Source organism: Thunnus albacares, chromosome 4 (assembly GCF_914725855.1).
Source record: "Thunnus albacares chromosome 4, fThuAlb1.1, whole genome shotgun sequence".
NCBI lineage: Eukaryota > Metazoa > Chordata > Actinopteri > Scombriformes > Scombridae > Thunnus > Thunnus albacares.
This window is the reverse complement of record NC_058109.1, coordinates 6,895,681-6,904,490: the sequence shown is the minus strand read 5'-3', so window position 1 is coordinate 6,904,490 and position 8,810 is coordinate 6,895,681. Positions and strand designations below refer to the sequence as shown.

At 40.4% G+C, this 8,810-nt stretch overlaps 1 long non-coding RNA gene across 1 annotated transcript; it reads right to left on the bottom strand.

The window, feature by feature from the left end:
• Positions 1-577: 577 nt before the first annotated feature.
• Positions 578-7,830, bottom strand: LOC122981062. The gene is made up of 3 exons (XR_006403151.1): positions 7,264-7,830; positions 2,929-3,025; positions 578-994 (listed from the first exon to the last, which is right to left on the bottom strand). It is a non-coding gene; the product is annotated as an uncharacterized LOC122981062 (long non-coding RNA).
• Between the last annotated feature and the right edge of the window lie 980 nt (positions 7,831-8,810).

The window sequence follows — 8,810 nt, the reverse complement described above, 5'->3', positions numbered from 1 at the left end:
CATCCTGCTGCCAGAAATATTCTAGAAATACTATAAGTTGTAATCCACGTCAATAACAAGATGAGAGCCTCAGTGCTACTTAAGTTCAGTCTGTTCAACCCACAAGACTCCGTCCTCTGTTCGACTATCAGGAATTAACATACAAAAAAATATTCTGCAAACAAAGACACCTCAAGATTTCTGTGCCAACTGAGTGAAGAGACATGAAATCAGGAAAATGAGACGTATCTTTTGTAAACCAGCAAAGGAGTAGGGAAACAATCTGCTTCCCCTCATAAATTACCTCCGTGATGACTAATTAAGAGCCAGATGGGTGACCCAGCTGACCCAGTGGAGCTGTGGCTGACAGTGAAACTGAAAGTCTTCGGTTTTACTGGTCTGCTGCCAACGTGTGTTGATAAATTCTAAGCGGTTAAGGTTTCCCAGATAATTAAATGTTTTTTAAAGTACATACATTTCCAAACTGGACTAAAGTCAGAGAGAATCAATATGGAAGTTTTAATTAATGTAGAAACATGTAAATAAAGTATAAAATTTATGTAGGGCAAACTGCCAAACTGTAAATACACTGAGTCAACTGTGAGTCTGCGGCTCTAATGAGCTGAATGGGGAAAAAAAAGGAGCTGGAGCCAAAAAAAATTCACTCTAACACACACAAACACACACAGTGTCACATATGGATTATACTCACACTTGCATAATAAACAAGAAACACCACAGATATAAAATGACACACTTTGGCTGAGTCTCTGTACTGAGAGAGAGCAGTTTACAGACATTTATTTTATTCTGCTGCATGATATTTACAGATGTAAACACATTAGAAATAGACTAAAATCTTAATGAGGACAACAGGCAGTGAGCGTACTAGTGGCACAAAACAACAACCTTGAACAAAGACAAACTCTGACTTGACGAGTCCACCAGAGCCGCTCAGGATATCACACCGAAATAGGAAATGCATCCTTGAATTCGTCAGTCATATGGGCTTCAACTGAAGAGAATGAAAAGAGGGAGAAATATTTGAAGAGATTGGTGTTGGTGTGATCGTACCTTTAGTCTTGTCAGTGAGCCTGGAACACCTGAATGAAATACGTTTAATTATGTACTGGCCTAATTGAATAAAATACATCCTTGATTATACAATGATCGCCACCATGACTTTTTTAAGATAAGAAACAGTTAATCAGACTAGCCTTGTTAGGGAAGGTTTCTCTGAGATGCTGCTAGTCCAAGGATGGGTTACAGTTAGGGTGTTGATGGTCAATGAATGATGGTCGACATCCTTTAGATCTGTTCCATTTATTAAATGCTTGTATATTGCTTATAAGTGCTTAATAGGGGGGCGTTAAACATTACCACAATAGTTCCATTAAAGCATAACATGTTTTAAGTGCAGCTAATTCTTCATCCTGTTAATCAGTCACATGATGTACTCACACACTCTCCTACCTGGCCCTTGGAAGCACTGGAAATTATTTTCTAAATCAGTTAGCATTTATATATTTTATCATACTCATAGTCTTTTGTTTTGCTGTGACACTGGTAATGCTTGGCTGCCTGAGAGATCAATCAGTTTCTGGTCAGTTTCTGCAGTACAGGTGTTGGGGGACAGTTTCAACTTATTTCCCCTTGTCAGGAATTTATTTCCTCTGTAGCTATTTATCTCTCCAAGGTTTAACTGGTCTAACTTAACAATTTTAGGGCTGTGTGACTAAAAGACACACTTTATACACACTTGAAGAAACTCACAAGGCTAGCAACATCAAAGGTATGAAAAACCCATAATGCAACACTGTCTTATTGTAACACATTCAATGAGAACATCTGTTGGGAATATGTAAATGTGTCTTCCTCGGATAGAATACGACCTCCTCTTTTTAAATGCAATTTCTATAAAAATAAGTTTTGGGCCGAATGGATATTTTCACATGTTTGATGGAGGAAAAATGTCTGTTCAGCTCACCGCTGTCAACATGACACGTCAAGAGACACCCACAGCTCAGTATTGGCTGTTGATATGGTAACAATAGCCTCATGGATGCACATAAACATGCTGCACAAAAGTTAAGTCTGACACACATGCAGGTAAACACACCCACACAATTTAGCCAAGAGATGTGCATGTATCACCAGACGTTCACACCCACATTCATCTATTTTTCACACACACAAACACACACACACACACACACACACACACACACACACTTCCTCTCGACAGGAGGAAGGGTGAGTCTGCAGCGATTAGCAGAACAGAGGTTTTTACTCAGCGGGGGAAGCGAAACTCGTTTAGCAATCATATTACTCTGCATAATGTTCCATTAATGACATGTTAATCATATGCAAATCAGATGCTAATTGCGCAGGATTCAATTCCGACCAACAGATGGTTCTTGTACTGCTGTAATGGAGCCTCTGAGAACTGTGTATGTGTGTGTGTGTGTGTGTGTGTGTGTGTGTGTGTGTGTGTGTGGGCAGGTATATCTGTTGCATGTGTGTGTCAGTCTACAAACAGAGAGAGAGAGACAGGAAAGAAAGAAAGAAATGAAGAAATAAAGAAAGGGAGAAATAATGTAACCTTGAATTAAATTAAACATTAAATCTCTTTAATGAATAGTCTCCCTTGAACTTTTATTTCCTCCAACCTTTTATGAAAAAAGCGATATTTTGAATATACAGGACCAGTCAGAAGTTTGAACACACTTGTGTATCTTGTTTCACTCTTTGTTTATTGAGTCTGTGAACCACTTTGAATGGCCACTGTGCACGACTTCCGCTAAACAAAACAATCTGCTTTGACTTGACTTTCTTCCCAAAGCCTCTAATGTCATGAGGACACATTATGACTTTCTGTTCCTGCCATCTGTCTCGGTCTGTCCCTCTTCCCCTTGATTTGGAACTTTCTTCCCCCCCGTTTCCACCTACCTGCACACCTGCTCCTCATTACTCCACCAGCCCACAGTGTGGCTGAATCGATGTCCTTCCTCCGGACTTGCGGACTGAGCCCGTCATCATGTGAAGTCTGCGAGGGGATAAAATACGCTGTGAGACACGATCATTCGGGGGTGGAGCTAGACTCTCAGCACAGAGGGGGCAGAGCATTCTCGAGTCATTTTAAAATTCACAACTGTAAAATAGCTGATATATCACATCCCATCCATAAACACAAACTGTCACTCATTGAGCCAAGCAAGCCTATGTTTAAGAAAACATAGTGAAGCCATTTTGTCCGACAAGTTTGATCTGAAGAGCAAAAAAGAAAACTGGTTGCTGCTTGTGTTCAAATGTTTCAGCACTGAGGACGGCACACAGTGCTCTACATGCATCAACTGATTAACAGTTCAGCACCGTTGCCAATAGACAGCGACGGATCAGGTGCACTGTCTCAGTGCCATGTCTTTCTTACATGGAAATAACACAAAAAATACACAGTGATCTACAACACTACAAGGCCTATTCAAACATAAAATAGACAGTCTACAACACCACAGGCAGTGATACAGACAGGTGCCGAGATGCGGTAAACATGGAATTAAACAACATTAAGATATTTATCTAACATTCTGTCTCATTTCTTCATAACCAAAATTGAATTTAATAAAGACTAACTATGGATGTGCTCAGCCTGCTGTAGTTTAGTGTATTTGTGTATTCCACCAGCCTCCCTAGAACAAAATAATCCAAACAGGTTAACAAACTTTATACATATCATACATATCATGGTCCCTTTTTAAAACTTCATCCTCCTCTCCTTCATGGTGGCAAACCTGCCAACCACTTTGTCTTTGTCAATGTTTATGTCCTGCTCAACACACAGCAAGGTGAGGTTGTCCTCATTCAGTCTGGCCTCATTCATAAACGAATGCAAATAGCTCTTAATGAGCCTCAGATGGCTGAAACTTAGTCTTGTGAGTTTCATTCACCACAAATATAAATAGACATAAATATCTGATGATAAATACCTGAAAACACATTTTTCCGTTACATGATCTGCAAACATTGATAATATCATATTCACATTAAATCTTCAACTGAGGACCATCACATTTTTAATGGACAAAACCCAACCTTTGCCCGACTAGTTCTACATTAACATCATTTCTCAGAATCAAAGGATAAATAATTGAAACTGATGGCCTTAACATTAACTTATCATGTTGTTGAGTTGAGTTATCAAGGACACTTGTTAAAGTGAAATATTAAAGATATCATTAAAAGAAAACCTTAGCATGGTGACAGTGAGGAAAATACATCCAGGTGGGTCCTCTGGTCAGCCAATCGCAAAGCTTCAAACTCTGGATTTCAAATTCAATTCATCCCTGTTTGTTTTGAAAGAACATAATCAAACAGTTACATAAAATAACAGCTCAGATAACTACACAACGCAAAGACAATGATTCAAACAACATGCAACTACGTGGTTTCAGAGATAGCAGCATCCATAGCAACCACCATAGCAACGCTAGAAAGCCTGAATGAATCTTCATAATAACTGACAAACTAAGATGGTGCAAAACCTCCTATCTGCAGAATTTTCTGATTGGCAGATTTCACTTTGGATGATGAGAACAAGGAAGGCTGCTCATATTCGATCTGTCTGCAAGATAATCCGGCCCTTCGTTTGACAGAAAAGTCACCTGACGAAAACCTCCAATCAGGTTTGCTGGGAACATGTTGAGGCACAACACCTACTATCTGCATCAGCACCAGACCTAGCTGAAACTTGGGACTTCCGTGGTATGTAGTCCCGTCTAAATGTCTCTCAGATTGTAGTAATCAATTGTTTTCAAAATAAAACATGTCTTTTACCCTTACTAGTGAAGTATTTGGTAGTATCTCTGTCAAAATAATGATAAGAATAATCTGAATCGCGCAGGGTACCGTATAAGCGCCCAGTGGTGAAACTTTTATCACACCAAGAGGGTGAGTTGATCGATAATGTTAGGGATAATACTTGAAACACCACTGTAGAATGTCTTGATCTCAAAATGAGTGTGATTGAGCGCCGTAAATGAGCGTTATTTAATAAAAATCGTGTCTGTTAGCCTAACTATTTCTAGGTAAAAACCTCCTATCTGCATGTATGTACACAGGAGGTTTTGGCGTTGAACATTGTGGTTAGAGGTTGTCATTGCTGCTTTGAAGTGAACGTCATTATCATGATCTCTTATTAATTGCAGGTCAACACCACATATGTCAACACCATGCCAGGCAACAACCCTGACAACAGGTCAGGCAAAAAGAGGCGTCTGTCCAGGGGAATGATCATTATGGACTTGGCTCTCAAGAAAGGCAAGTAGTGGCATTGATGCATTGTTGGGACCAGTTCCAGTGTTATAACATTATAATGGGAGTAAATGGGGATATTTGAAACAGCTGAGAATAGCCTAAAGGTTGTAAATACAAGGTTTGACACTGATGTTATATGCAAGGACATTATTTAGAGAATAAAAGATGAAAAACTGTGCTGGCTCCCCATGAGAGTAATGCTTCCAGCCCCATACCATCACTAGTAATAGTAAAATGAATTATTACAGCATAATCAGAACTCTGTGTCATGATGGGCACATCAGAGATAATAACACAGTTTTAAAGATGATTTAACACATCATGATACTGATAATATTGCATTTTATTTATAGGAAAAAAATGTGATCCCCCGAGAATCAGTGTGCAGCCTGATGGAGCCTGGTGGAACCACTCTAAACCTGGTATAGCCACCACTTCAGTCAGCCGCCCAGTGACTGTGGGGGACCCTGTTACCAATTCAGCCAGCTGCCCATTGACTGTGGGGGACTATGGTAGACCTACAACTACCTTGAAGGCAGGACCCTATGTAAAGGATCTGGCGATTGCAACACCCTGAACATCCCTCAAGACAGCCGGAACTACAGACCAGCCAGTAATCACAGAGAAACTTTGTTGTGAGGAACTTGTGACATTCACATCCATCGCTGAGTCTGATTTAGAAACATCTCTAGTATCTGATGCCGAGTCCCCTCTAGATGACTCCGACCTTGATGAAACTTACAACTCTACAAAAGACAAGCAGGAGGAGACTACAAGCTCTAGTAACAGTGGAACAAGAGGAAGATCTGGTAGAGGATCAAGTACCTGAAGATATTGTGGAGGAAGAAGCACACAATAGACTGAAGAAGAAGACAGGTGTCAACTACAGAAAACAAAATGTGGAAAACAGACGGCTGGGAAAAGAGTAAAAAGGGAAAATGAAAGTGGTGAGAAAAACCATTGAGGTTACTCGAAGTCCACGGTCCATAGGAGACAGATGTCAGCATGGCTGCAAGGAGGGTCAAATCAGAAACAAGAGAGGATAGCAATGTGAGAATATTTCTGAAGAGCAAAGGTAGCAGATCTGCGCAGATTTCTGGAAAATGACCTGGGAGTAAAGGAAGGTTTACATGTCGTCACAGGTTGAAGCATGCCTTACAAAATGACAAACAACAGGTGGTCAATCTTGGAAGAACCGAACATATAAGTACAGACTGCAGGTCGATAACAAACAGGTACCAGTTTGCCAGACAACGTTTCTGTCTACACTCAACATAGGAGCATTGAGTGTCCATGAATGGGCCAAATTGGACACGGGAATGCACCAGGTGCAACAGCAAATGCCATCAAGGAGCCGCAGTCTGCAGGATGGTTCTGCACGAGAATTTCTTAACAGCCTGCCAATGGCTGAAAGTCACTACTGTCGGAGGGACTCTTAAAAAATGTATCTGGAGCCAGTGTTCAGTACATTTCCCTCACTGTACAGAGAATACCAGACGCACTGTGGAGAACATGATCATGAAGCAGCCAGTGATTGCACCCTCAGATCGGTCTTCAAACAAATGAACCTGAGCTTATTTAAGCCAGAGAAAGACCAGTGCAACATGTGTGTTCAATATGAGAAGGGTAATAAGGACAAGGAAGCATATGAGAGGCATATCAAACTGAAGGATATGGCACGTAGGCAAAAGACACTGGACAAAGAAAGGTATGCAGAAGACGAATCGACTGTGGTATTAACAGTGGATCTTGAATCAGTACTGTTGGCTCCAGTACTCAAGGCCAGTGCATTGTATTACAGAGCTAAGCCACCCTGTCACAATTACACAATCTTAATTTAAACATACAGGAAGTATTATTTGCAGTGGTAGATCATTATTTTTGCACTACTTATTTTGTACCAAATTTTTGGAAACAAATGTTTATTTATTTTTGTTATATTTTCTAAAAACACAATGTTTACTGTCTCACCTTGTAAAGTCGAGCCAGCAGTACCAGAGACAGAAGCTGCCAGTGTGAGCCAATTAATGCCACCACGTCTCAACCACAATCCTGAGCTCCTGTGTCCGATGCTTTCCTTCTCTCTGCACAACATCCCAGCACACAACAAAACAAAAACACAATGCAGAGTCCCTCGGTGTGTAGAGAGGCTACAGCACGAGTGGGTTACACAATCACTGAACATTATGGGGAAACTCAGCCACATTCATTTCCAGTGGACAAGGAAGCAAATACAATGAATTTCCCACTTAAGGAATTCTGACCCTAGTATGCTACAATATAGTAACTATTACATTTACTAAATTAGCCCATCGTTGTACCTGAAAACAAACTTAATTTAGAGCATCGTTTTGTAGAACCTCTTCCAACTTGCACCAAGTGCAAAAGCTCCTATCTGCAAAATGATCCAGGAAAAGTGGGGAAAAACTTCCTATCTGCACTTTGTGAGGCACTAATACCTAGTCGGTATTGTTAGCACATAATATAGTTATATAGTCCAAAAACAGTGAATTATGTATTGAGCATCCTTAACAAATAGCATTCTGCAAGTAAACAAGTTTTTTTTTAGTTTCCTCAAAAAAGTGCATTTTTCAGATAGGAGGTTTTGGTCTTTGGGCATCGTACAAAGATTATGAAAAAAAATGCAAACTTCTCGCTAGAAATTTTATCAAAACACATGCCAAACTACCTTAAAATATTGCATTTTCCACTGAGAATAATGGGAATGGCAGCCATGCCTTTGTTTGTTTTGTTTTGGCCGAAAGAAACTTTACAGTCACATGACATGGACTGCCGTTATACTGGGTTGCAATGGAAGTCTATGGCCTCTTTCACACATACTTCCCAGTAAATTACTGGAATAACCCTTCAGGCACCGCTAGTGATTTTCACATATGTCATGGTAATTCTGTAATAGATGGGGCAAGGGACAGTCCAGCAGATGGCAGTAATGCGCTTGCAACACTTATGGATGCCAACTGCCATCAAACTCAACAGAAGAAGAAGAGGAAACTCACAAAACTCAGATCAAATTTTCAAACTAAGCAGTCCTGATCAAATATGAATCAAAATTGTTATTGCAGTGCCTATTTCTCACCTCAAATGTTTCCAGAAACATATTTTAGTGTACCGTTTAGCTGTAATATGAGAAAGTCTGTGACGTGGCCTCCATGTTGAAAACAGACAAGCCAAAACCAAGCACTGCCCAACTCGCAGTACGTCACCCACATGTCACGTCTTGTGATTTGATCGCTCGCTCCATGTGAAAGCGTCTTTCGTTAAATGGACGTAACCTTTGCGTACTTGTCCCTGCAATGTTGCAGTTTCATTCACAACACAACTGTACTGGCATCCGCACAGTCTACAAGTCTGCGAGTGTGGTGAAATGTGGACATTTGGATTCATGTATATTTACCTACCAGGTTATTCCATCATCATCAGTAATTTGCCACAGTCAATTTTACTTTCTTTGCACTCCAGCCAATCCTGCATCCTGTTACCTATTGCCTTTCTAGTCT